This window comes from Salmo trutta, chromosome 27 (genome assembly GCF_901001165.1).
Source record: "Salmo trutta chromosome 27, fSalTru1.1, whole genome shotgun sequence".
Lineage (NCBI taxonomy): Eukaryota > Metazoa > Chordata > Actinopteri > Salmoniformes > Salmonidae > Salmo > Salmo trutta.
The window spans coordinates 2,440,853-2,468,109 of record NC_042983.1 but is presented as its reverse complement, the minus strand read 5'-3'; the positions used below and the strand labels follow the sequence as shown (position 1 = coordinate 2,468,109).

The following is a 27,257-nucleotide window of genomic DNA, read 5'->3' as shown; positions in this document are numbered from 1 at the left end:
TGGGTGCATGTAAACTTCTGACCCACTGGGAATGTTATGAAAGAAATAAAAGCTGAAATAAATCACTCTCTCCACTATTATTCTGACATTTCACATTCTTATAATAAAGTGGTGATCCTAACTGACCTAAGACAGTGAATTTTTACTAGGATTAAATGTCAGGAATGATGAAAAACTGAGTTTAAATGTATTAGGCTAAGGTGTATGTAAACTTCCGACTTCACCTGTGGGTAGCTGTTTAACTTTCTAGCACATTATTAAGTTAGTTATCTACCACATGTTCCTGTCAAACTGTCAGAGTACCTAGCAAGCAACAAGATATGTCGAATAATAGTCTGAAAACCATTTGACCTGGCTTCGCAGGTGGTTTGAAATATCCAATGCCATGTGCTTTTTGGCATTTCAGACTGCAGGAAAAATGAACAGATATGCAAATAAATAGGATGAGTAATTTCAAAACGGCTAACGTGAACACGGCTTAATAGGCTATTCTTACATCTGCATTCAGATGCTTGTAAAATGGCTTTTGCAATATCAAATCATAGGCTTTATTAGTTGAGTGACAACCAATATAATTTGCTGGGTCATTGTTACCAAACGCACTTTAGAAAACTGTGTTTACCAGAGTTGTATAGCCTACCAGAATGGACAAAACTCACATCCAACTGCTGATCGGGGTTTGCAATCATTCAGATTTGATTTTAATTGTTAAAGTTCTCCATAAGAAATAGTTTTGGTAGTTTTGCTTTAAACAGTCAGTGTGTATTTTGTCATTTTTACATGAACATGTTAATTTCCTACAGCAATCATTTTTGCCAGCTGCGCATGGTCACATTCATTCACTGGTCAGAGCGGGAGAAGCTCACTGTAAAATTCCAAATAGCCTAAACCTTCACTTTTGAGTTTGGGATCAAATCCAAAGCTGTATTATATTAATTTTCTAAATGCCATGCTAATTTCTAAATATAAATATTGACATGGAACTACCTTAAAACATTGTTTAATCTGCAAAAATGACAAGTGAATCAGTGGGTGATAGTGATTTCAGATAAAAAGTGGGGGGACAAAAATAATAAATTGCCCCCACCCCTAATCTGATAGTGGGGTGTTACGTGCAGTCTGCCCTATGGCTCAGCTCAGGTGCCTACACACACACACACACACACACACACACACACACACACACACACACACACACACACACACACACACACACACACACACACACACACACACAGTTTAGAGCAGTTATCAGACAGATCCAGCTCAGAGAGGCCCAGCTCCTGAGCTCCCATCAGCAGCAGATATTAATTTTAAATGGAAATTGAATCAGTTCATGCAAAACATTTTAGTGCATCGAATTGTATCAATTTGCTCCCCTAATCAAACCGAATCGTTTCAAACTAAAAGTATCGTTCCTGTATCGTATTGGGGCCCATGTATCTAGATGCATATCGAATTGTTCATGAAGGGGGAGATGCACATTCCCACATGCAGGCTCCATCACAGGCAGCTTCGTGGCAGAGAGGGGACAGATGCACACACGCGCAGAGCTTTTTTTCCCCGGCAGAAAATCTGTTCTGTATCTGTAAAGACAGGGGGTAGGTAAGGTGAATTAAATGTCAAGCCAGCCAGGAGACTGGCTAGAGTCTACATTGGTGTGGAAGAAAATTATGACATTTGCCTGGCGCAAATAGGTCGGCATATGTACATAGCCGTTGGTTAGCCTACATTAGCGAGTCAATGGCTGCTTCTCTGCTGCTCTACTGAATATATTTGCTCCACAGCTCTGTGTTCCTGTCTGTGATGACAGCTGCACCATGCTGCTCCCGAAGTTCCAACCAAGTATTTCAGATTAAAATGGTCAGTTCAGAAAGACACTGATAATGGATGGATCCTCTGGAGTGTGGGTTGGGTGGGAGTACAGTCACTGGGACAGCATTCACAATCACTAGACACAGACCATACCTTCCTTAGTGACCATAGGGTGAATCTCAATTGTATTTCTTTGATTCCGCATGAGTCACATCCTCTCTCCTTAGCCTCAAACCTTCTCATCCAATGTCTTTTGAGGAGTCGAGAAGAGGACACAAGGAATCAAGGAAATACAATTGAAATTCTCCCCATGAGTGTGCTCAACTAGCCCCTGCATGTGATTTAGGTCTGACTGGGGCAACTGGTGGACCATGATGAGCCATAAGCAGACACATTCACATGTCCCAGTGACTCCTTCCTTCTTTCCACAGTCATCCATCCAAGAGGCAAATGCACACTTTCCACCAGACCAGACGATGAAGAGAGAACTAGGGGAAGGAATGTCTCGGAGCGACATCTAGGCTTCCAGGCATTGAAACAGACAGTGGAGCAGCACATTAGGAGAGAGGGAGAAGTAGCTAGGCATGAAACCAGAGCAGACAGAGGCATCCAATCTTCCACACACGCCCCCCTTTGATTAGGCTGACAGGATGGATGGCAAGCTTTCTGGTCTGGTGTACAAACAAACAATAGGTTATGCTCTGACGAAGGTCATTAGACATACTGACTAAATGTTTAAAGCGAGACTGAAATTGCATCTCTTGGCTATTACATACTGAAATTGCATCTGTGTGCAGAGACACCTTTTTCACTCCTGCACGTTTCCTAACAAAATGGTCGGGTGTGTAGCAGATCACCTCGTTATACAAACAAGTGTTGTCTTCATGGCACCCGTACAGTGACCTAGAGTAACACCCGTTCTGAACAGGGTGTCTATTGTGAGGCGGTAGTAGGATGCGGTCAATATTGGTAATTAAATATAGTGGTGCTGGCAGAGTACCCGTTACCCAACATCTGTACCCACTCAGCATCCTAAATGGCACCCTGGCTATTCCCTATACAGTGAACCATTTTTAACCAGATCCTATGGGTCCTGGTCAAAAGTAGTGGACCATATAGGGTATAGGGTGCCATTTGGGACAACCCGTCTGCTTTCGCACGACCAAACCGCTCGCCTCAAACCCCCAGCGTACGCAGGGTTTGCGGTCTTTTCAAATCATAATTAATAACCCATATCGGCCTTTGATGGACGTTCTTTAAATTACTATAGCGGCCGCAAACGGTCTTGTTTTTCTAACATTAATATCTTGGTCAAAATTAACTTGCCAACAACCTGGTGTCTTATTCGCATGGCTGTTGTCATCAACCAGAAAAAAGGTATGCCGTCATTACTTTTGACTATTTTTTCCCACTTCATTACTCAAAATGACGGCCCTGAAGCAGACTCGACTTTTCACTGTTCAAGATGCTGTATTTATGTTGGTTGGTGAAAAGGATTCGGACACGTCCTTGGACTTTAGAAGTGATGATGACGTAGAGGTGAGTGAAATAAGTAAACTGCAGATATACGTTTGGTGTTGTCGATGTTTGATGCTGTGTAATTTGGGGAATAGCACTCAGATTAGCAAATCCTGTCATGATCACCGGGTTGATACAGGTGAGTACATCAGCAGTGGAGCAGTGTTTAGCTGTAGGTCCTGTATAGTCAGTTAACTAGTTGGTTGTTTCGTCTTGTTTTTACCGAAGTAATTCACATGGAAACGACCCAAGCTGCTTGCTATAGCTAGCTAACTAGCTAGTGAACTGTCAAGTTAATCTGTCAAGCAAGAAAAGTTGTGTAGCTGTAAATGTGTGCCGCGCTCGAAGCGTCAAGCTGTCACTTTCCCTACCTAACGTTCGCCATACAGACAACCAGCTAACTAGACAAAAAAATAGAGATTAGAATAATGTGTTTATCTGATGGTTTGTCATCTTTGCTAATTACAGACATTCATAAATCTATACATTGCCTTGATTTCCTATTACAGTGCCTTGCAAAAGTATTCATCCCCTTGGCGTTTTTCCTCTTTTGTTGCATTACAACCTGTAATTTCAATGGATTTTTATGTAATGGACAAACACAAAATAGTAAAAATTGGTGAAGTGAAATGAAAAAAGTTACTTTCAAAAAATTAGAAAAAATAAACAGAAAAGTGGTGTGTGCTTATGTATTCACCCCCTTTGCTATGAAACCCCTAAATAAGATTTGGTGCAACCAATTACCTTCAGAAGTCACATAATTAGTTAAATAATGTCCACCTGTGTGCAATCTAAGTGTCACATGATCTGTCACATGATCTCAGTATATATACACACACAGGTTCTGCAAGGCCCCGCTTCTGAAAGGCCCCAGAGGCTGCAACACCACTAAGCAAGGGGCACCACCAAGCAAGCGGCACCATGAAGACCAAGGAGCTCTCCGAACAGGTCAGGGACAAAGTTGTGGAGAAGTACAGATCAGGGTTGGGTTATAAAAAAAATATCTGAAACATATAAAAAAGTGGAAAGAAAATGGCACCACAACAAACCTGCCAAGAGAGGGCCGCCCACCAAAACTCACGGACCAGGCAAAAAGGGCATTAATCAGAGGGAACAAAGAGACCAAAGATAACCCTGAAGGAGCTGCAAAGCCCCACAGCGGAGATTGGAGTATCTGTCCATAGGACCACTTTAAGCCGTACACTCCACAGATCTGGGCTTTGCAGAAGAAAAAAAACATTGCTTAAAGAAAAAAATAAGCAAACACGTTTGGTGTTCGCCAAAAGGCATGTGGGAGACTCCCCAAACATATAGAAGAAGGTACTCTGGTCAGATGAGACTAAAATGTAGCTTTTTGGCTATCAAGGGAAATGCTATGTCTGGTGCAAACCCAACACTTCCCATCACCATGAGAACACCATCCCCACAGTGAAGCATGGTGGTGGCAGCAACATGCTGTGGGGATGTTTTTCATCGGCAAGGACTTGAAGGAATGATGGATGGCACTAAATACAGGGAAATTCTTGATGGAAACCTGTTTCAGTCTTCCAGAGATTTACATTTACATTTTAGTAATTTAGCAGACGTTCTTATCAAGAGTGACTTACAGTAGTGAATGCATACATTTCTTTCTCCGTACCGGTCCCCCGTGGGAATCGAACCCACAACCCTGGCGTTGCAAACACCATGCTCTACCAATTGAGCCACACGGGACTGGGATGGAAGTTCACCTTCCAGCAGGACAATGACCCTAAGCATACTGCTAAAGCAACACTCGAGTGGTTTAAGGGGAAACATTTAAATGTCTTGGAATGGCCTAGTCCAAGGCCAGACCTCAATCCAATTGAGAATCTGTGGTATGACTTAAAGATTGCTGAACACCAGCGGAACCCATCTGACTTGAAGGAGCTGAAGCAGTTTTGCCTTTAAGAATGGGCAAAAATCCCAGTGGCTAGATGTGCCAAGCTTAGAGACATACCCCAAGAGACTTGCAGCTGTAATTGCTGCAAAAGGTGGCTCTACAAAGTATTGAGTTTGGGAGGGGTGGGGGTGAATAGTTATGCACGCTCAAGTTTTCTGTTTGTGTGTCTTATTTGTTTGTTTCACAATAAAAATATTTTGCATCTTCAAAGTGGTAGGCATGTTGTGTATCAAATGATACAACCCCCCCCCAAAAAAAATATTTGAATTTCAGGTTGTAAGGCAACAAAATATGAAAAATGCCAAGAGGGGCAAATACTTTCGCAAGCCACTGTATTTGACAGCTTGCTTAGCTGTCGCGTTACGGTAGAAGACCGCGCAGTGGAGCTCCAATGATATTGAGTTGCAGTGATATTTGTTTACATAGCCAGCTAACAAGTTGATGGTTTTGTCCTGTTTCTACTGATGCTATTTATTTGGAAACTGTCCCAGCTTTGTAACTAATCAGCTAACATTAGCTAACTCTGTAGTTGTCTGTCAGGCAAGAAAAGAAGTTGAGTGGAGGCGGCAACATTGTGCTTCAGTCTCGACGCTCTCACATGATCATCTCAATCCCCTCCACAAAGCCAACCAGCTAACTAAGTAATCTGACCATGGGTCTTGAAGTGTGTGTGCCATATATAGCCTTTACGGTTATAATCTATGAACATCGTTTTGTGTGCACACAATGAACTGAGAAACAAATCTGTCCACTAAGGGCTTAATAAAATAATTTTCATCGATGATTGATTGGTTGAATGAAAGTGCTGTATAGCATCATGATTTAGTTTATTAGGATTACCATTAGCTATTGCAAATGCATCAGCTACTCTTCCTGGGGTACCACATGATTGTGTTATAGTGTGTTTAATAGGAGGTGTGTTGTAAATAACAATTTAAGACACCGTCTCCCAAACTCATTCCTCGGGACCCCAAAGGGTGCATGTTTTGGTTTTTGCCCTAGCACTACACAGCTGATTCAAATAATCATCAAGCTTTGTAGTGTAGTGTTAGGGCAAAAACCAAAACGTGCACCCCTTGGGGTTCCGAGGACAGAGTTTGGGAAACACTGCCCTAAGTGTTGATTATTAAATAGTATGTGTACGGCTGAGAAAAAGAAAGGTAAGGAGAGAGTGTGTGTGAGTGAAAGAGATTATGATCCGGACCACAATTGTATCCTATTTGTTCCTCCCACTCTCTCCTCCTAGATCAGTGAAACTGAAGGAAGTGATGTGGAGAGTCGGGGCTCAGCAGCAGAAGGCAGGGAAGAAGAGGAGTTAGAGATGAGGCGCAGGGAGGGGTGGAGAGAGGAAGAGGAGAGTGAAGAGGGAGAGGAAGAGGAGAGAGAGGAGAGTGAGAGGGGGAAGAGTGAGAGCAAGAAGCACAGGAAGTGGAGGAGGAAGAGCACATCAGAGGGGAGCCTAAGTTTCCATGAAGTGCTTCTGCCAAGTCCCACCATTCACCCTTGTACCACACAGCTTTGGCCTAAAGTGACAGTGGCAGGGGTTTTGGAGTAGTTTTTAAAACAGTGGTAGGAGTCAGTTCTCTCTTCTTCAGATAGTGTTTAACACAAACCTGTCCGCCACCACATCCAATGCCTCCCCTTCATGGTTTGGCATGTTTGAAGAGGAGATGAAATGCTTCATAGGCATCAATATTCTCGTGTGCATCCACCGCTTACCCTCTCTCATCGACTACTGATCTACTGATGCAGCCCTCAGGGTTCCATATAAGCTAGCAAAATGCCACACAACCGCTTTGAGCAGCTAAGTAGGTACATGCGGGGATGAAGCAAAAGAGCTCAGCTTCGCCTACAGAGTTGTAACGGAGCTCATAAGAGGCTACCTATTGTCACACCACCGGCTTTACGCAGACAACTATTTTTCCTCCATTCCTCTGGTGAGAGGCTTGCTTGACGCCAACATCTATTATTGAGTCACACTAAGGGCCAATCGAAAGAACTTCCCCAAGGCCATTATGGAGGTCAAGCTCCAGAGAAGTCAGAGTGTGAAATGGTTTGCAGATAATTTAAGGTCGTGTTACTTGAGAGACAAAAGAGATGTGTATTTTCTGTCCACAAAGAGCTCAGGGAAAGACATCCTCAAACCAGTATCCAAGTTCAGGCAGAACAAACGTCAATCTGTTTCAGAGCTTGTAACGGATTACAATAACAAAAATGGGGACCATATTGACCAACTGAGGAACTATAACAATGTTAGACGCACAGGCAGAAAATAGAGAAAGTATGCGTTTTGGGGGAGGCTTAACATTGTCATCGTAAATGTGTATATTGTGTTGGGGAACCTGCAAAGGCCCCTTCCCAGAAACAGCAGGTGCTGGTCCCTGAAGGCATTTCTAAATGCAGCTTGTGCATTCACTTTGTGATGGCTACAGTGGAAGGAAGTGGGGAGCCAAGAGTGTGCCACCAGGGGGTGTGGACCGAATTGTTACTCATCATTTGAAAGCTGGGCACTCCCTGGTGAAGTTTGAAGGGAGAGAGAGAGGGTGTGTGGTGTGTATCCGGAGTGGACGCAGGGAAAAGAGTGGGAGGTGTAGAAACTTCCTTTGGGTGCTATACGTGTTCTGCGCCACTTTGCAGGATGGGGCCGTGCTTCCAGAAGTTCCATGACATGTTTTAGGTGAAATGCAAACACTAAAAAGTGAGTGTGAAATATGAATTTATCCTACAAATATTATTAGGGAAATGGTGTACTAAAATGGTCTCTGAACAGATCTAATACTTGGAGAAATATTCAGAAAAACTCCAAATGTACCATCTAAAATGTGTTGCATTCACTGAATTGTTGTCAAAGTAGGCTACTATTTCTACATTTTGTACTAAATCTTGAGACATTTTAGATTTTTTTTGGTTCCATTTTTACAGAAGTAAGAATCATTGTCAATCAAATAGCCTACTTTGTGTGGATTTTGAAATACTTTCTGAATATTGTTATCTGGTCCCATTGTGGTTTATTATTTTAATATGTAAATAATATTTTACTTGAGTAACTTAGTCAAATGTACTACAATTTAAATACTCTAGGGTTTTTTGTTTGTTGTTGAGTGTTAATAATTTTTTGATAGCGTCTTTACACAAGGGAATGCAAAATTATGTTATTCTTATCGCCATGATTATGGTGTCATATTAAAGAAGAGGTTGTGCTCTTTAAAACAAAGTTAACTTGTAATTGTCATTTGTTTTTTTAGCCATGTCTGCTTGAAATGTGTGAGAAAATGAGTTATCTTAAATTCTCAGTAATCTACAGCAGCATTCTAGAGGTCTAAAGGGTTAAAAGAAAGGAAAAAGAAGGATAAGAAGAATGGAGGAGTTATAATTCTCCTAGTCATCCGAGAAAGCATTCTTATAGTTAAACCCGACCTGCATCCCAAATGGCACTCTATTCCCTATATAGTACACTACTTTAGACCAGAGCTCTACGGGCCCTGGTCAACAGTAGTACACTATAAAGGAAATATGGTGCCATTTGGGAGATAGCCCAGATCAGTGCAGAACATTAAGCTTGACAGCGCAACACTTTAATATTTTATGTGCTTTGCTACTGTGTCTTAGCACATACATACATACATACATACATACATACATTACATACATACATACATACATACATACATACATACATACATACATACATACATACATACATACATACATACATACATACATACATACATACATACATTACATATGCTAAGACAGTAGCAAAGCACATAAAATATTAAAGTGTAAAATAAGAAAGTGTGTTCATACACACACACACAGTGCCTTCGGAAAGTATTCAGACCCCTTGACCTTTTCCACATTTTGTTACGTTACAGCCTTATTCTAAAATTGATTAAATAAATACAAAAATCCTCAGCAATCTACACACAATACCTCATAATGACAAAGCAAAACAGGTTTTTAGAAATTGTTGCTAATTTATTACAAATAAAACAGAATTACCTTTTTACATAAGTATTAAGACCCTTTGCTATGAGACTCGAAATTGAGCTTAAGTGCATCCTGTTTCCATTGATCATCCTTGAGATGTTTCTACAACTTGGAGTCCACCTGTGGTATATTCAATTGATTGGACATGATTTGGAAAGGCACACACATGTCTAAACAAGGTCCCACAGTTGACAGTGCATGTCAGAGCAAAAACCAAGGCATGAGGTCGAAGAAACTGTCCGTAGCGCTTCAAGACAGGATTGTGTCGAGGCACAGATCTGGGGAAGGGTACAAAAAAAATTATGCAGCATTGAATGTCCAAGAACACAGTGGCCTCCATCATTCCTAAATGAAAGAAGTTTGGAACCATCAAGAGCTGGCTGCCAGGCCAAACTGAGCAATCGGGGAGAAGAGCCAAGGTCAGGGAGGTTACCAAGAACCCGATGGTCACTCTGATAGAGCTCTACAGTTCCTCTGTGGCGGTGGAAGAACCTTCCAGAAGGAAAACCATATCTGCAGCACTCCACCAATCAGGCATTTATGGTAGAGTGGCAGGACAGAAGCCACTCCTCAGTAAAAGGCATATGACAGCCCACTTGGAGTTTGCCAAGTCACCTAAAGACTCAGAACATGAGAAACAAGGTTCTCTGGTCTGATGAAACCAAGATTGAACTCTTTGGCCTTAATGTCAAGGGTCAAGTCTGGAGGTAACGTGGCACCATCCCTACAGTGAAGCACGGTGGTGGCAGCATCATGCTATGGGGATGTTTTTCAGCGGCAGGGACTGGGAGAATAGTCAAGATCGAGGGAAAGATGAACGGAGCAAAGTACAGAGAGATCCTTGAGGAAAGCCTGCTCCAGAGCACTCAGGACCTCAGACTGGGGCGAAGGTTCACCTTCCAACAGGACAACGACCCTAAGCACAGAGCCAAGATAATGCAGGAGTGTTTTCGGGACAAGTCTCTGAATGTCCTTGAGTGGTCCAGCCAGGGCCCGGACTTGAACCCGATCGAACATCTCTGGAGAGACCTGAAAACAGCTCTGCAGCAACACTCCCCATCCAACATAACAGAGCTTGAGAGGATCTGCAGAGAAGAATGGGAGAAACTACCCAAATACAGGTGTGTCAAGCTTGTAGCGTAATACCCAAGAAGACTCGATGCTGTAATCACTGCCAAAGGTGCTTCAACAAAGTACTGAGTAAAGGGTCTGAATACTTATGTAAATGTGATATTTTTGGTTTTTAATTTTCATAAATTAGCAAAAAATTGTTTTTGCTTTGTCATTATGTGGTATTGTGTGTAGATTGTTTATTTTTCTTAATGTAACTTAATGTAATCAATTTTACAATAAGGCTGTAACATAACAAAATGTGGAAAAAGTCAAGGGGTCTGAATACTTTCCGAAGGCACTGTATACACACATATAACTGACAATTCTCTCTCTCGAAAACCATCCCCTTAATATATATTTTACAAAAGTAAGGCTTCTCTCACATGGCAGGGGGGAGGAGGAGGAGAAGGAAAGAAGAGAAACAAGTTCAAGGCTTTCAGCTGAGACGCATGAGGGAGTTGTGTTGCGCAGCAGCAGAAGAGGGGGAGGAGGAAATGTGAATGCAATGCACTAGCAGGGACTCACTCGCAACAGGTTGTCCCTGCCACCAACTCAGGGAGGCATACAGTGCCATTTACACAGGAAGTACACAGGATGTCAGTTTATAAGCATGGGGGAAGGGAGGCAGGCCTATGCCAGTTATATTGCATTGCACATACTGGGTATCATTTATCAAAATGTGTGCTTCTCACTGTTAATAAATGTGTATAGGGGCATTCCATCAGCCGTCGTCTAACACAGATAAGCACGATGGCGCTAAACATAAAACACAGTATAATAAACTACAGAAAATGATAGTGATGAAAATATATATCAGTTGAAGTCGGAAGTTACACTTAGGTTGGAGTCATTAAAACTCGTTTTTCAACAACTCCACAAATTTCTTGTTAACAAACTATAGTTTTGGCAAGTCGGTTAGGACATCTACTTTGTGCATGACACAAGTCATTTTCCCAACTATTGTTTAAAGACAGATTATTTCACTTATAATTCACTGTATCACAATTCCAGTGGGTCAGAAGTTTACATACACTAAGTTGACTGTGCCTTTAAACAGCTTGGAAAATTCCAGAAAATGATGTCATGGCTTTAGAAGCTGCTGATAGGCTAATTGACATCATTTGGGTCAATTGGAGGTGTTCCTGTGGATGTATTTCAAGGCCTACCTTCAAACTCAGTGCCTCTGCTTGACATCATGGGAAAATCAAAATAAATCAGCCAAGACCTCAGAAGGTACCACATTCATCTGTACAAACAATAGCACGCAAGTATAAACACCATGGGACCACGCAGCCGTCATACCGCTAAGGAAGGAGACACAATCTGTCTCCGAGACATGAACGTACTTTGGTGCGAAAAGTGCAAATCAATCCCAGAACAACAGCAAAGGACCTTGTGAAGATGCTGGAGGAAACAGGTACAAAAGTATCTATATCCACAGTAAAACGAGTCCTATATCGACATTACCAGAAAGGCCGCTCAGCAAGGAAGAAGCCACTGCTCCAAAACCACCATAAAAAAGCCAGACTACGGTTTGCAACTGCACATGGGGACAAAGATGGTACTTTTTGGAGAAATGTCCTCTGGTCTGATGAAACAGAAATATAACTGTTTGGCCATAATGACAATGGTTATGTTTGGAGGAAGCAGGCGGAGGCTTGCAATCCAAAGAACACAATCCCAACCGTGAAGCACGGGGGTGGCAGCATCATGTTGTGGGGGTGCTTGCTGCAGGAGGGACTGGTGCACTTCACAAAATAGATGGCATGATGAGGAATGAAAATCATGTGGATATATTGAAGCAACATCTCAAGACATCAGTCGGGAAGTTAAAACTTGGTTGCAAATGGGTCTTCCAAATGGACAATGACCCCAAGCATACTTCCAAAGTTGTGGCAAAATGGCTTAAGGACAACAAAGTCAAGGTATTGGAGTGGCCATCAAAGCCCTGACCTCAATCCCATAGAAAATGTGTGGGTAGAACTGAAAAAGCCTGTGCGAGCAAGGAGACCAACAAACCTGACTCAGTTACACCAGCTCTGTCAGGAGGAATGGGCCAAAATTCACCCAACTTATTGTGGGAAGCTTGTGGAAGGCTAAGTGAAACGTTTCACCCTTGTTAAACAATTTAAAGGCAATGCTCCCAAATACTAATTGAGTGTATATAAACTTCTGACCCACTGGGAATGTGATGAAAAAAATAAAAGCTGAAAAAAAATCATTCTCTCTACTATTATTCTGACATTTCACATTCTTAAAATAAAGTGGTGATCCTAACTGACCTAAGACAGGGATTTTTTACTAGGATTAAATGTCAGGAATTGTGAAAAACTGAGGTTAAATATATTTGGCTAAGGTGTATGTAAACTTCCGACTTCAACTGTACATATACTTATACATATATATATAAAAAATTGATAGATATATATCGGCATCGTGATAATATCGTATCGTGAGGTCCCAGGCAATTCCCAACCCTAGAACATGACAAAACTGCAGGCCCATATATAAGGGCTCTGGGGCAACTATACGATGCAGTAGGGATGTAAGGAGCAGGACCCTACACCGATTCAAATGTGTTTGTAAAAATAAATGTTCCTAAAAGCTGGTTCACTAATATCTTTTGTAGGGCTGTGACGATACCAGTAACAAAAAAATGTAATGACAAAAACTCTTTGGTTCTTTAAAAACCTGCTGTATGTCAAATATTGTGCTATAGCTTGGAAAATAAATACATGTGACTCTGGATGACAACATAATGATGTTTGTTTGCAACATTACAGCTGTTTTCCTAATTAAGTTAAATCCGCTTCATATTTTGTTACCTTGCCACGATACTAACGAGTATTGCAATACTGGTATTGTACTGGCCCTTGTTATTTGCAGTAAATTATTTTCTTACTACCTTCCGGAAAAAAAACTCCTTCAGGGTCAAACTAAGCATGTAACTGCGTTGACAGTCATTGATCTAGGGCTGGGTGATATGGCCAAAATATCTTATATAATTGTTAACGATATGTTTTTGAATAACAAAAGTTCTACATATGCTTTATGAGTAGTTCATGACCCTATGGTTGCAACACATACATTATAAGTGATTTCAATGGGGCTTTCTCCATTATGATTGTTCAATCCAACTTTAAACCAAAATAATTCAGGGCTGCATGATATGGGGAAGAAAAAAAAAATCTAGGCCTAGTTAATTGGTGAACTTTTGGAATCATGGAAATATAATGATTACTCTAAATATATATTTGGAATAGTGGGCAGCATTTTGAATACATTGTTGTTTGGCATGACGACGAATGAATAAGCCAGGGAGGAATTATTGACAGTGTAGGAACCAAAATGTTGAACAGTGTGCCCAGGTGACCCTAATTAGATGTTACGTGACATGTTTTCTTTCCTCATGTAACTAGCTAACATATTCATGCTTCGCCTCCTCTCTGATTTAGAAGATACCATTGCACAAACAACGTGCTTATCTAGGTCTACAATAGCACTGGTAGCTACGTTTAGCAAGCTAGCTAGCAATTAGCATTAGGGGGTCAACATGATTTATTTTAGCCACAATTTGCGAAGTAAATACAAACTAGCAGACGGTAGCTTGCAGACCGTAAGATACACAAACTAATAGTGTAATTATAGAATGCTTGTGGAAAGCAGCATGTAACCAACATCTTGTTGCATCTATCTGACCATGCAGACTGCAGAGTGAACAGCAAGGAAGTGAACGTGACTCCGTGGTCGAGCAACTACTCTCTCCTTGAGTGACAGGGACCAGGGCTTGGTGTGGGAACTGGCATGCAGCAGGAGGAGAGGGAGAAAGACAACAAACAGTAAACTATAATAACGGATATTACACGTACACGAGTTGCGTATCACATTTAACAAACTAAACATTGAAATACCGTTATATAAGGTAAAGTAAACCCAAACATGCATGTATATAGTAAAATACGGTATACCACCCTGCCCAACAAGTCATTTTGCATACCGAAAGACCCCTAGTAAAACTGCATACTGTTAAGCGAGAGGTAGGCGGCCTATTCCTAATCTTGCAAATCTGTGTGCCACCTTCAGGATTCAAGTACTTGTGAAATGGCTTGTGCAATATAATGCTTTATTAGTTGATAATCATAAAATGCGCAGTTGAAAGTGTTGTTTTACAAGAACAGAAGTAGCCTAAGGGAGACAACTATCATCTGGCTATAGCCTATCTACTGATCGGGGCTTACATTTGATTTTATTTCCAATTATTGAGGTTCACCATCAGCAATATATTTGGTTGTTTTGCATGGTCATTTTTAGATATACAACTTGGATATATATGTAACAAGGACAGCACTCACTTTTGCGAGTGGCACTGCATTGTCAAAGCAGAAAGAGAACCAGGGTTGCCAACACATTTTCAGGGTAAGTTGCTAGAGGCAGGTTGATTAGTTGCTAAATGACGTTGTCATGGCATTGCGTGATAACGTAAAACTGCGTCATTACGTAGAATACACAATAACGTTACTCAAATTGACTGGCCATCTCGGCAAACAATATGATTTGACATTTGTTCAGGTACAGACTCCCACTCTTTTCTGTACATTTTTGATTGAGGCATGTTGATTGATGTTGTAAGTTCTGTTCAAGATCAAACATTCGTGCCCATCTATATTCATTGGGTTTGGCTGGTCGAACCCGTACTTCTGCAGTCAGCCAACAATGAGTTGCAATTTGCTGAAATTGGTGCTGGCTGTGCACGAGCTGAGCGCCTGCCGCTGACAATGCAGTTTTGCAGCCAGGCACGTGAGTTGTGACTGAGTGTGTTACAGAGAAAATCGCGTTTGTGTCATTTAAAAGGAAAATGAGTGCATTTTAGCTTTTGAGTCACTTTTCAAAAGTTGATAAAAGTTCCAAAAATTTTTTTTGAAGTAGCTAAATTTGTTTCTAGGTGCCGTTTGAAAAAAAAGTTGCCAGGGTAGTCTGAAAAGTTGCTAAATCTAGCAACAAAATTGGCATCAATGAGGAGAACCACTGAAAACTTTCAAATGGTAAAAACCATTCGATTTTGAGATGGGGTGGAATCCAAAGTTGTGCTATATATTAATTGGATATGTCATCGCACATTTAAGATAAATATTGATACATTACCAGTTGAAACTCCTTTAAATCTGGAAAAAAGATAAGTGGGTGATGGTGATTTTGGATCAAAAGTATGGGGAGAAAAAAAGCATAGGATACATTGCGCCCCCCCTAATCTGTTAGTGGGGTGGTAGATGCCCACTAGTCTGCCTCCCTTACAGCTCAGGTGACTACATACAGTGTACAAAACATTAGGAATAACTTCCTAATATTGAGTTGCACCCCCTTTTGCCCTCAGAACAGCCTCAATTTGTCAGGGCATGGACTCTACAAGGTGTCAAGCGTTCCACAGGAATGCTGGCCCATGTTGACTCCATTGCGTCCCACAGTTGTGTCAAGTTGGCTGGATGTCCTTTGGATGGTGGACACTTCTTGATACACACGGGAAACTGTTGAGCATGAAAAACCCAGCAGCATTGCAGTTCTTAACACACTCAAACCAATGCACAAGCCATTCGACTCCTGAACATCTAATCAAATGGGTACCCAGACTATTTACACCCCCCCCCCCCGGTTTACACTGCTGCTACTAGTCTGTTTATTATCTATCTATCTATCTATCTATCTATCTATGCATAGTCACTTTAATAACTCTACCTACATGTACATATTACTCTTTATTTAACTACAAAAATCTTTGAAACTGGAAACACATCTCCCTCACTAGCTTTAAGCACCAGCTGTCAGAGCAGCTCACAGATCACTGCACCTGTACATAGCCCATCTATAAATAGGCCAAACAACTACCTCTTCCCCTACTGTATTTATTTATTTAGCTCCTTTGCGCCCCAGTATTTCTACTTTGCACACTCATCTGTCAAATCTACCATTCCAGTGTTTTAATTGCTATGTTGTATTTACTTCGCCACCATGGCCTATTTATTGCCTTTACCTCCCTTATCTCACCTCATTTGCTCACATTGTATATAGACGTATTTTTCTACTGTATTATTGACTGTGTTTGTTTTACTCTGTGTAACTCTGTGTTGTTGTATGTGTCGAACCGCTTTGCTTTATCTTGGCCAGGTCGCAGTAATGATAACTTGTTCTCAACTTGCCTACCTGGTTAAATAAAGGTGAAATAAAAATGTAAAAAAATTAAATGTTATTTTATTTCTTTTTTAGGTATTTTTCTTAACTGCATTGTTGGATAAGGTCTACACCTGTTGTATTTGGAGCATGTGACAAAAATTCATTTGTTTTGACCTGGCACCTACTACCATACCCCATTCAAAAGGCACTTAAATATTTTGTATTGCCCATTCAGCTCATGAGCTCCATCAGCAGCAGGTTTTTATTTGTAATGGAACAAATGTTAGCACATCACATCGATTCGTTCCTCTAATCAAACAGTATCGCATCGAATTGTTTCAAACTAAAACGGATCGTTCCTGCACCGTATTGAATCGTCTTGAAAGGGAAGATTGTCTTTGTGGTTGGTGAGTCTTGGTGGTTCCAAACTTCTTCCATTTAACGGGGACCTTCAATGCTGCAGAAATATTTTGTTACCCTTTGCCAGATCTGTGCCTCGACACAATCCTGTCTCAACCTCTTGGCTTGGTTTTTGGTCTGACGTGCACGGTCAACTGTGGGACCTTATATAGACAGGTGTGTGCCTTTCCAAATCATGTCCAATCAATTGAATTTACCACAGGTGAACTCCAATCAATTTGTAGAACCATCTCAAGGATGATCAATGGAAACGGGATGCACCTGAGCTCAATTTCAAGTCTCAGAGCAATGCTTGTAAATACGTTTTTGTATTTTATTTTTTGTTGCCAGTGTATAAACCTCCCCCTGAAATAGGGTCTGCCTGCCTGGGAGAGAGACCTGGAGGCTGGGCCTGCCATTGTCCCAAATGGCACCCAATTCCATTTGGGCATTGGTCAAAAGTAGTAGGCCCTGGTCAAGAAAGTAGTGCACTATAAAGGGAATAGGGTGCCATTTGAGACAAGATCAGTCTCTTTCTCTCCCTCTCTCTGACAGCCACTTGTATGTAATGCACACATACTCACAACCAAAGCACAACCATTGAACAAGCCAAAAGATCATGGATACACAATATGTCAGTGACAGGGAGTGCGTCCCAAATGGCACACTATTCCCTATGTAGTGCACTATGGGCCTTTGTCAAAAGTTGTGCACTACATACGGAGCCATTTGGGGAGGCAGAGAGGATGTCACATCGGAATATTCAACAGACAAGCTAAACTAACAGTGTTCAGATGACAGGGGGCGGTGAATGGAAGAAAGTTCTACAGCTGCACCATCGAGAGCATCTTGACTGGCTGCATCACCGCTTAGTATGGCAAATGCACCGCCTTCAACCGCTACAGATGGCGGTGCGGACGGCCCGGTACATGACGGGGACAGCTCCCTGCCATCCAGGACCTCTATATCAGGCAGTGTCAGAGGAAATTGTCAAAGACTTCAGCCACCAAAGCCATATACTGTTCACTCTGCTACCGTCAGGCAAACGGTACCGGAGCATTGGCTCTTGGACCAACAGGCTCTGACACAGCTTCTATCCCAAGCCATAAAACTGCTGAATAGTTAGTCAGTGCAAGATAATTAAATGTTTACACTGACTATGCACACTCACAAGACATACAGTACCAGTCAAAAGTTTGGACACACCTACTCATTCAAGGGTTTTTCGTTATTTTTTACTATTTTATACATTGTAAAATAATAGTGAAGACATCAAAACTATGAAATAACACATATGGAATCATGTAGTAACCAAAAGGAGTGTAAAATAAATCAAAATATATTTCATATGAGATTCTTCAAAGTAGCTACCCTTTGCCTTTGACAGCTTGGCATTCTCATACAGCTTCACGAGGTATTCACATGGAATGCATTTCAATTAACAGGTGTGCCTTGTTAAAAGTTAATTTCATTCCTTCTTAATGCGTGAGCCAATTAGACCAGTGGAAACTTGTCCTTTGGTCTGATCTGTCCTTTGGTCCAAATTTGAGATTTTTGGTTCCAACTGCCATGACTTCGTGGAAGCAGAGTAGGTGAACAGATGGTCTCCACGTGTGGTTCCCACTGTGAAGCATGGAGGAGGAGCTGTGATGGTGCTTTGCTGGTGACACCGTCAGTGATTTATTTATAATTCAAGGCCCACTTAACCAGGATGGCTACCACAACATTCTGCAGCGATACGCCATCCCATCTGCTTTGGGCTTAGTGGGACTATCATTTGTTTTTCAACAGGACAATGAACCAACAAACCTCCAGGCTGTGTAAGGGCTATTTGACCAATAAGGAGAGTGATGGAGTGCTGCATCAGACTGACCTCGACCATCACCCAACCTCAACCTAATTGAGATTGTTTGGGATGAGTTGGACCGTAGAGGAAGGAAAAGACACCAACAAGTGCTCAGCATGTGACCCGTTTCAGGAAACTATGCATATGTCGCGGGTCACTAATTCACACGACCGGGAGACCCATGGGGCAGTGCACAATTGGCCCAGCGTCGTCCGGGTTAGGGGAGGATTTGGCCGGCAAGGATGTTCCTGTCCAATCGCGTCCTGTGGATGGCCGGGCACATTGACATGGTCGCCAGGTGTACAGTGTTTCCTCCAACACATTGGTGCGGCTGGCTTCCAGGTTAAGCAGCCGTTGTGTCAAGAAGCAGTGTGGCTTGGCTGGGTTGTATCGAAGGATGCACGGCTCTCAACCGTCGCCTCTCCCAAGTCCGTACGGGAGTTGCAGCGATGGGACAGGACTGTCACTACCAATTGGATACCACAAAATTGGGCAGAAAAAGGCAAGAAAATGTATTACGAGCCTAGTTGGTTTAGCCACATAAAAAGACACCAACCTTCCAGTTAGCCATGATTGGCAGAGATCATGAGTGGGCTCGACATGCTGGGAGATCAGTCTGCCATATAGCACACTTCTGACTATTTGAGCTTGTCAGTATGTCTAGGTAATTCTGTCTAACGCAGCTTTTTTTTGTTTTATGTATCATGTATTCAAACTGCATACATTTTGCTTTCCACTTTCTGGAGGACCAAGTTTTGAAAATCTGTGGAATTCGAGTATGATAGCTAAGGAGACGGAGAAAACACCCGTCTCCAGATTACATCTTCAAACTAAGGGCAACCATGGCATCCAACAGGAGACACGTCCATCCATGAATTATGTATATGGGTAAAACAGTCTAGCTAGCTACATTTTCAGATATTACACAATTCTAATTTTGACAGAAAGAGCTAGCTAGCTAGTCTTAAAAGACTCCACTATGCAAGTAACCATTTCGGGTGCATTCGTAAATTCAGTCTGGCCATCTACTCTGACATCAGAGCACTCCGAGTGTGCCTGAGCGCAGAATAACTGTTAAATTTATGAACGCTCAACACCCGTTGAATATAGCCGGTGTCAGTAAACGTCGGCAAAAAAACATAATTAAATTGTTGCCAGCAGCAGTCACCAACACTCTGGATAACATAACAGCCTAACCAGCTCTGCTAGCGCGAGTAAAATGGTCAGCGTGGGGAGTACTCTCATTATGTGTCTGTAAGTAGCTAGCAAGCTAGCCAATGTCAGCCAGTTAGCTTGAGTGCTTGACTGCCGTTGGGAGGTCAGAAAGTTCGGATCAACCCTACTCATTGGCCAGAGCATCCGGTGTGCGCTCTGCACGCTCCGAGAGCCACACATTTTGAATATACGAACAGACAATCTGACAGCACAGTTGCAGTCACCAACGCTCTGGATAATATAACAGCCTAACCAGCTCTGCTAGGACGAGTAATGTTCAGTGAGCTTTTGTCATTTGTGTCTGGAAGTAGCTAGCAAGTTAGCTTGGGTGCTTGACTTCTGTTAGTACTGAACGCTCGGATCAACCCTTAAAGAGATGGGTGGGGCTAAAGCTTAAGAGGGTGAGAACGATGTTGAATGGCTGTAGACAAAGAAGGGCTCTCCAGTAGTAGTACCAAACGATTCAAAAGGCCATTTTCTCAAAAGTGAGTTTACAAGCAAAATTACTTTCCCATTGTTCCTTAACTGTAATATATGATAAACCATTTGGTAGCTCTAAGTCAATAATTTTATTCAATGTAAAAAACACAATTTCAAATGTTGCTACATAAGACCGATTTCAGCTGGTCGGTCACATATGGGAAGACTGTTGGAAAAGCATTCCAGGTGAAGCTGGTTGAGAGAATGCCAAGAGTGAGCAAAGCTGTCAACAAGGCAAAGGGTGGCTACTTTGAAGAATCTCAAATATATTTTCAGGCAAACCACAAATTCCACTATTGTGCCTAATCCTTATTGTGGCTAGCTTCACAACACATAACCCGGTCCGGTCGAGCCTCACTAGCCAGATGAAGCTAGCTGGCTGCTTATAACGTTAGCTCTGGGCAACAGGGTTAAGTAGCTGGCTAGCTATTTATTTTCATTAACTGAAGTTCAATTTCAATAGGCGAACACCAAGTGGCAACCAAGCTAATACTTACTCACAAAGATTCCTAAATCATTGCTAAGAGTAATGAAAATGACTGCAGTTTCTACTGGTCATTGTTTTCAGGATGGTTGTATTGGTGCTAGCTAGGTACTAAGCTAAAACTAGCTACCCCAGAAGTTGCGGTCAAACAAATCATGCTTTATTACCAACGCAGTATTGTAAATAGAGGTCGACAGATTAATCAGAATGGCCTATTAATTAGGGCCGATTTCAAGTTTTCATAACAATCGGTATTTTTGGCCACCGATTGGCCAATTTTTTTCTTTGTTTAAATAATTTTTTAACACACCTTTATATAACTAGGCAAGTCAGATTAAGAACACATTCTTATTTTCAATGACGGCCTAGGAACGGGGGTTAACTGCCTTGTTCAGGGAGGATTCGTTTTTGCAACCTTCTGGTTACTAGTCCAATGCTCTAACCACCTGCCTTACATTGCACTCCACGAGGAGCCTACATGGCAGTCTGACTACCTGTTAAACGAGGGCAGCAAGAAGCCATGCTAAGTTGCTAGCTAGCATTAAACTTATCTTGTAAAAAAAACTATCAATCTTAACATAATCACTAGTTAACTACACATGGTTGATGATATTACTAGTTTAACGTGTCCTGCGTTGCATATAATCGATGCAGTGCCTGTTAATTTCTCATCGAATCACAGCCTACTTCGACAAACGGGTGATGATTTAACAAGCGCATTTGTGAAAAAAGCACTGTCGTTGCACCAATGTACCTAACCATAAACATCAATGCCTTTCTTTAAAATCAATACACAATACATATATTTTTAAACCTGCATATTTAGTTAATATTGCCTGCTAACATGAAATTGTGTCACTGCTCTTGCGTTCATTGCCTGGCTCGTTGCGAACTAATTTGCCAGAATTGTACGTAATTAAGACATAACATTGAAGGTTGTGCAATGTAACAGGAATATTTAGACTTAGGGATGCCACCCGTTAGATAAAATACGAACCGGTGCCGTATTTCACTGAAAGAAAAAATGTTTTGTTTTCGAGATGATAGTTTCCGGATTCGACCATATTAATGACCGAAGGCTCGTATTTCTGTGTGTTTATTATATTATAATTAAGTCTATGATTTGATAGAGCAGTCTGACTGAGCGGTGGTAGGCACGAGCAGGCTCGTAAGCATTCATTCAAACAGCACTTTCATGCGTTTTGCCAGCAGCTCTTCGCAATGCATTGCGCTGTTTATGACTTCAAGCCTGTCAACTCCCAAGATTAGGCTGGTGTAACCGATGTGAAATGGCTAGCTAGTTAGCGGGTGCGCGCTAATAGCGTTTCAAACGTCACTCGCTCTGAGACTTGGAGTAGTTGTTCCCCTTGCTCTACATGGGTAACGATGCTTCGAGGGTGGCTGTTGTCGATGTGTTCCTGGTTCGAGCCCAGGTAGGAGCAAGGAGAGGGACGGAAGCTATACTGTTACACTGGCAATACTAAAGTGCCTATAAGAACATCCAATAGTCAAAGGTATATTAAATACAGATCGTATAGAGAGAAATAGTCCTAAAATTCCTATAATAACTACAACCTAAAACTTCTTACCTGGGAATATTGAAGACTCATGTTAAAAGGAACCACCAGCTTTCATATGTTCTGAGCAAGGCACTTAAACGTTAGCTTTCTTACATGTGACATACTGCACTTTTACTTTCTTCACCAACACTTTGTTTTTGCATTATTTAAACCAAATTGAACATGTTTCATTATTTATTTGAGGCTGAATTGATTTTATTTATGTATTATATTAAGTTAAAATAAGTGTTCATTCAGTATTGTTGTAACTGTCATTATTACAACAAAAAAAATAAAAAAGGCTTTTTTGGTCCTCCAATAATCGGTATCGGTGTTAAAAAAAAATCACAATCGGTCAACGAATCGGTAAACACATCATTCGTGGCCGGTGTTTGCAGACTTTTCTGACAGCGCTACTGTATCTTTTTTGACACGCAAAGACCCAAACGGCGTTTCATAATATGACAGTATGTCGTGAAGCTAAAAGCAGTGACGCAATTACTGTAACTCCGGTAGGGCAACATCTGAAAAATAGCGCACTTGGTAGTATGTACCGGTGCTCAACCAGTCGGCGAAAGCCAACATCACCCACGACAGAGAACGGTTGATTGTCAAGGGCAATGAATTCCATTATCGTGGCTTTAATGGATTTCGCCTTTGAGTTGTCTCGCTGAAATTTTCTTACTCTTTCAAATGACTGCTCGACTTGTTGACTGCTCGATCCACACAGCAGACTGTGGGCTAGGTTAGGAATGCTGTGTTGCACAACATTTTACGTCGGCGTCATTAGTCATGTACCTCCGTTATATAGGTATGCACATCAGCTTTGACATCGGTTTTGCACATCGGCTTTAAACTAGACAGACATCGGCCGATTCCGATATGTTCACCGCTATATTGTGCATCCCAAATACTAACCTAAATGACATTATGAAAAGAAAGAAGCCTGTAATGAATAAAAATATTAAAAAACATGCATACTGTTTTCAATAAGGCACTAAAGTAAAACTGCAAATAATGTGGCAAAGAAATGTACTTTGTGTCCTGAATACAAAGCATTGTTTGGGGCAAATCCAACAACACATCACTGAGTACCACTCTTCATATTCTCAAGCATGGCTGCATCATGTTATGGGTAATGCTTGTCATCAGCAAGGACTAGGGAGTTTTTTTTAGGATAAATAGAAAAACAATAGAGTTAAGCACAGGCAAAATCCTAGAGGAAAACCTGGTTCAGGTGCTTTCCAACAGACACTGGGAGACACATTTCAGCAGGACAATAACCTAAAATACATGGACAAATATAGTTGCAGTTGCTTACCAAAGACAACACTGAATGTTCCTGAGTGGCCTAGTTACAGATTTGACTTAAAATCTGCTTGAAAATCTATGGCAAGACTTGAAAATGGCTCTCTAGCTATGATTAACAACCAACTTGACAGAGCTTGAATAATTTTTCAAAGAATAATGTGCGAACATTGTACAATCCAGGTGTGCAAAGCTCTTAGAGACCTACCCCAAAATAGTCACAGCTGTAATCGCTGCCAAAGGTGATTCTAACATGCATTGACTCAGGGGTGTGAATAATTATGTAAATGATATATTTCTGTACATTTGCCAAATTTTATAAAAACATGGTTTCACTTTGCCATTATGGGGTTGTGTGTGTAGATGGGTGAGAAAAATATATATTTAATCCATTTTGAATTCAGGCTGTAACACAACAAAATGTGGTCCAAGTCAAGGGGTATGAATACTTTCTGAAGGCACTATATAGACACACCAACAAAACTTTCACACTCATCATATGCTGCTGCTACTCTGGTCTTAATTCTTACTTTTATTATCCATACTAATGCCTAGTCACTTTACCCTGCCTTAATGTACATATCTATCTCAAATACCTTGTACCCCTGCACACTGATCTGGTACTGGTACTCCCTGTATATAGTTCCAATCCAGGCTGAATTACATCCGGCCGTGATTGGGAGTCCCATAGGGCGGTGCACAATTGGGCCCAGCATCATCGGTTTGGCCGTCATTGTAAATAAGAATTTGTTATTAACTGACTTGCCTAGTTAAATAAAGGTTAAATTAAATTAAAATAAAAGATATAGCTTCATTCTTGTGCATTTTATTCCTTGTGTGTTTTTTTTTTTAATACTCTGAATCGTTGGGAAGTGCTCTGAAGAAAACAATTCCCGGTAAAGTTGTATTCAGCGCATGTGACAAATACAATTTTATTTGAAAGGGCAAGTTCAGTTGAACCTTGGCCACACACACACACACACACACCTATTTCAGGCTATTGTCTTCAATTAAACATTCATCCTGATACAATAAACATTGAACTGGCCTAGATACCAGTATTATCAGCTAGATAGCCAGGCGATGCAGGCATCCTTATGGAAAGAAAAGTAGGCCTGGCACTGTGTAACTTTCTGTTCATTGCTACTTCTCTCTCAAAGCCAGAGACTTACTGATGAGCTAGATGGCCTACTTGAGGTTACTGTATGGGAAAGCATAGGCTTATGCAATTTATGTAATGAAATAATGTTTATTTATGAATTAATTTATTTCCTTAACTCAAGTTTTTTTTTTTATATAAATAAAATTAACAAACCCCTCTAAAAAACGAATATGGTTTCAATATACACCTGGCAACCAGAATAAACAAGACAAGCTTTGAATACCAATATGCTAAATATGGCAGTTCATGACCTCACATGGCTAAGGCAATATCTTGGGAAATTGCAAGCTATTGCATGTTCATTAAAAACATATGTGTTAGTTTGCTACTCAAGCTGTACACATAAGAGAGATGACATCATGAAGTCAGGTTGGTTTTTGTAGGCTGTTCCACTGGCTGCTATTTTAGCCATTTAAAATCATTCATTTCAAGCGGGTCATGTTAACCTACATTTACTTTTATGCAGATTACGGAAACAAAAGCTCTGTATTAGTGGCTAAGCTCTGCTTGAAATCATTGCACGAATGACAAAAGACGGGTAATCAAACAGAATAATGTTTTGAATGGAGCTGTCAATGTTATTAAACTAGCCTACCCAGTGTACACAAGTCCAACATTTGCTTCGAGCACAAATAGAATAGGCGCACTAGACTCGGGGACTGTACTTTTTTGTCAGTCTGTCAGTTACTGTATTGCCTATATTGTCTCATTTCATTGACATTGTCTAACATGTGCATTGCGCTATGCCATCGTCGTCGATGTATGGCAATCAATCAATCGTAGAATGTCCAGAAAATGATAAAGTAGATGGTTGTAGAGCGTTCACTCGCAACAATGTCTCCGCTGGAAAACAGTCTGTGACACAGCCAGACAGTCTGGCTACACTGTAGACCCATCTGTCTAGTGACAACTCGCCAATGATCAAGTAAAACCTCTCTTGGAACAAAATGACAATTCTCAAAATTGACAGCAAAACAAAGTTGAAATGCTTTTGAGCAACTGAATACAGGTTTGAAAACATGGTGTACTATTTATCGAGCGGTTCAGTTTGCGTACCAAACTGGCTTGTTATTTGTTGGCAATACACTTACCCATGAGCTCAGGTGCTTTTATGAAAATGCGTCCTCTGTTCCTCATTTGCCAACAATACTTTCATCGATTAAATAGCCTTGCATGTACAAACAATGTCCAATGAAACCGATAGTGAGAATTGTTTTGCGAGCAGGTGTAACCAACCAACAGAACAGTTATTAACTGGCTTGCACAGTTTAACTACCATACGCACTCCACTGGCTGCCTATCTGGTCACAGACTGACGTTAATACAACAGATGCGTTCAAATCTTAACTTTGGCAGTAGTCATGTTATCTGGCAAGCTATGAGTCATGATGAAGACTAATCTACATTAGCCTGGTAGTATGACTAGGAAATACTCAATTCACAGTAACATACTTCGACTTCAGCTAGAGGAAACTAAGACATGATGGCAGCGTTGTAGGAACTTGGAAGTGTCTCTCGTACTGCATGAGGTCAGCAAATTACAACAGTAAAACGTTTAAATCAATAAGATATACACATCATGAATAAACCAATGTAAAAACTGACCAGTGATGAATCCCACGTTTCCAATAACATTTAGTCCAACTCCGGAGGAGATGACTTGACTTTCTGAAGAGTTGTCAGGACTTCCTGAATGAGTGCTCGAGAGTCCTCTGCTACACACGAGTACAGCCCCTCGTCACTGACAGCTAGTTTGACAGGCTGAAAAATTAATTCGTAGATTGTGTCAAGAAGCAGTTCGATGCACCTCCAGAAATGTTATGGTTTGGCACAAAAACAAGCATTCAACGTTTCTTCCCCTATACGTGCCACAATTGTTTAGGTAATGGCCATTGATTATTGCTCAATAAAGTGCACTGATCAGATCTCTTCTTGTCAAATTTGTCATTTAAGCTGTCATTTAACTCGACACAATTTGACATTGTATTATGTGTAATTTATTACAAGGCAAAACAATCGAGTTCAGAGTCACAGAAGAGCAGGACAACAATTTCATCGGTTATCTGCTATAGGCGATCATCACAGACATCCTTCCTTTGCTTTACGATAAATATACATGTTATCACGAATACTTTGGCACACTGTATGAGGTCTCAGTCCATTACTCATGCCCACATCAAACGAACATGTTAATTGAACACTGAAAGCGTGAATATCGGTCACAGAAATATGTCAATTCTGACCGAATATGTCACGTGGCAGTGTTCATAAAATCTGAGGCT

The 27,257-nt window shown here is 41.2% G+C and overlaps 1 protein-coding gene across 2 annotated transcripts in view; it reads right to left on the bottom strand.

The window, feature by feature from the left end:
* The window catches only part of taok3a (TAO kinase 3a), a 101,004-nt gene extending 74,246 nt beyond the window's left edge, over positions 1 to 26,758 (bottom strand). Inside the window, exon 1 of one of the 2 annotated variants that reach the window (XM_029716315.1) lies at positions 26,581 to 26,758. The gene's annotated coding sequence lies outside the window, so the exon portion shown is untranslated. Of the gene's footprint in view, positions 1 to 26,066; positions 26,292 to 26,580 lie in introns of those variants that run through there. The other variant, XM_029716316.1, reaches the window with a different exon arrangement.
* Between the last annotated feature and the right edge of the window lie 499 nt (positions 26,759 to 27,257).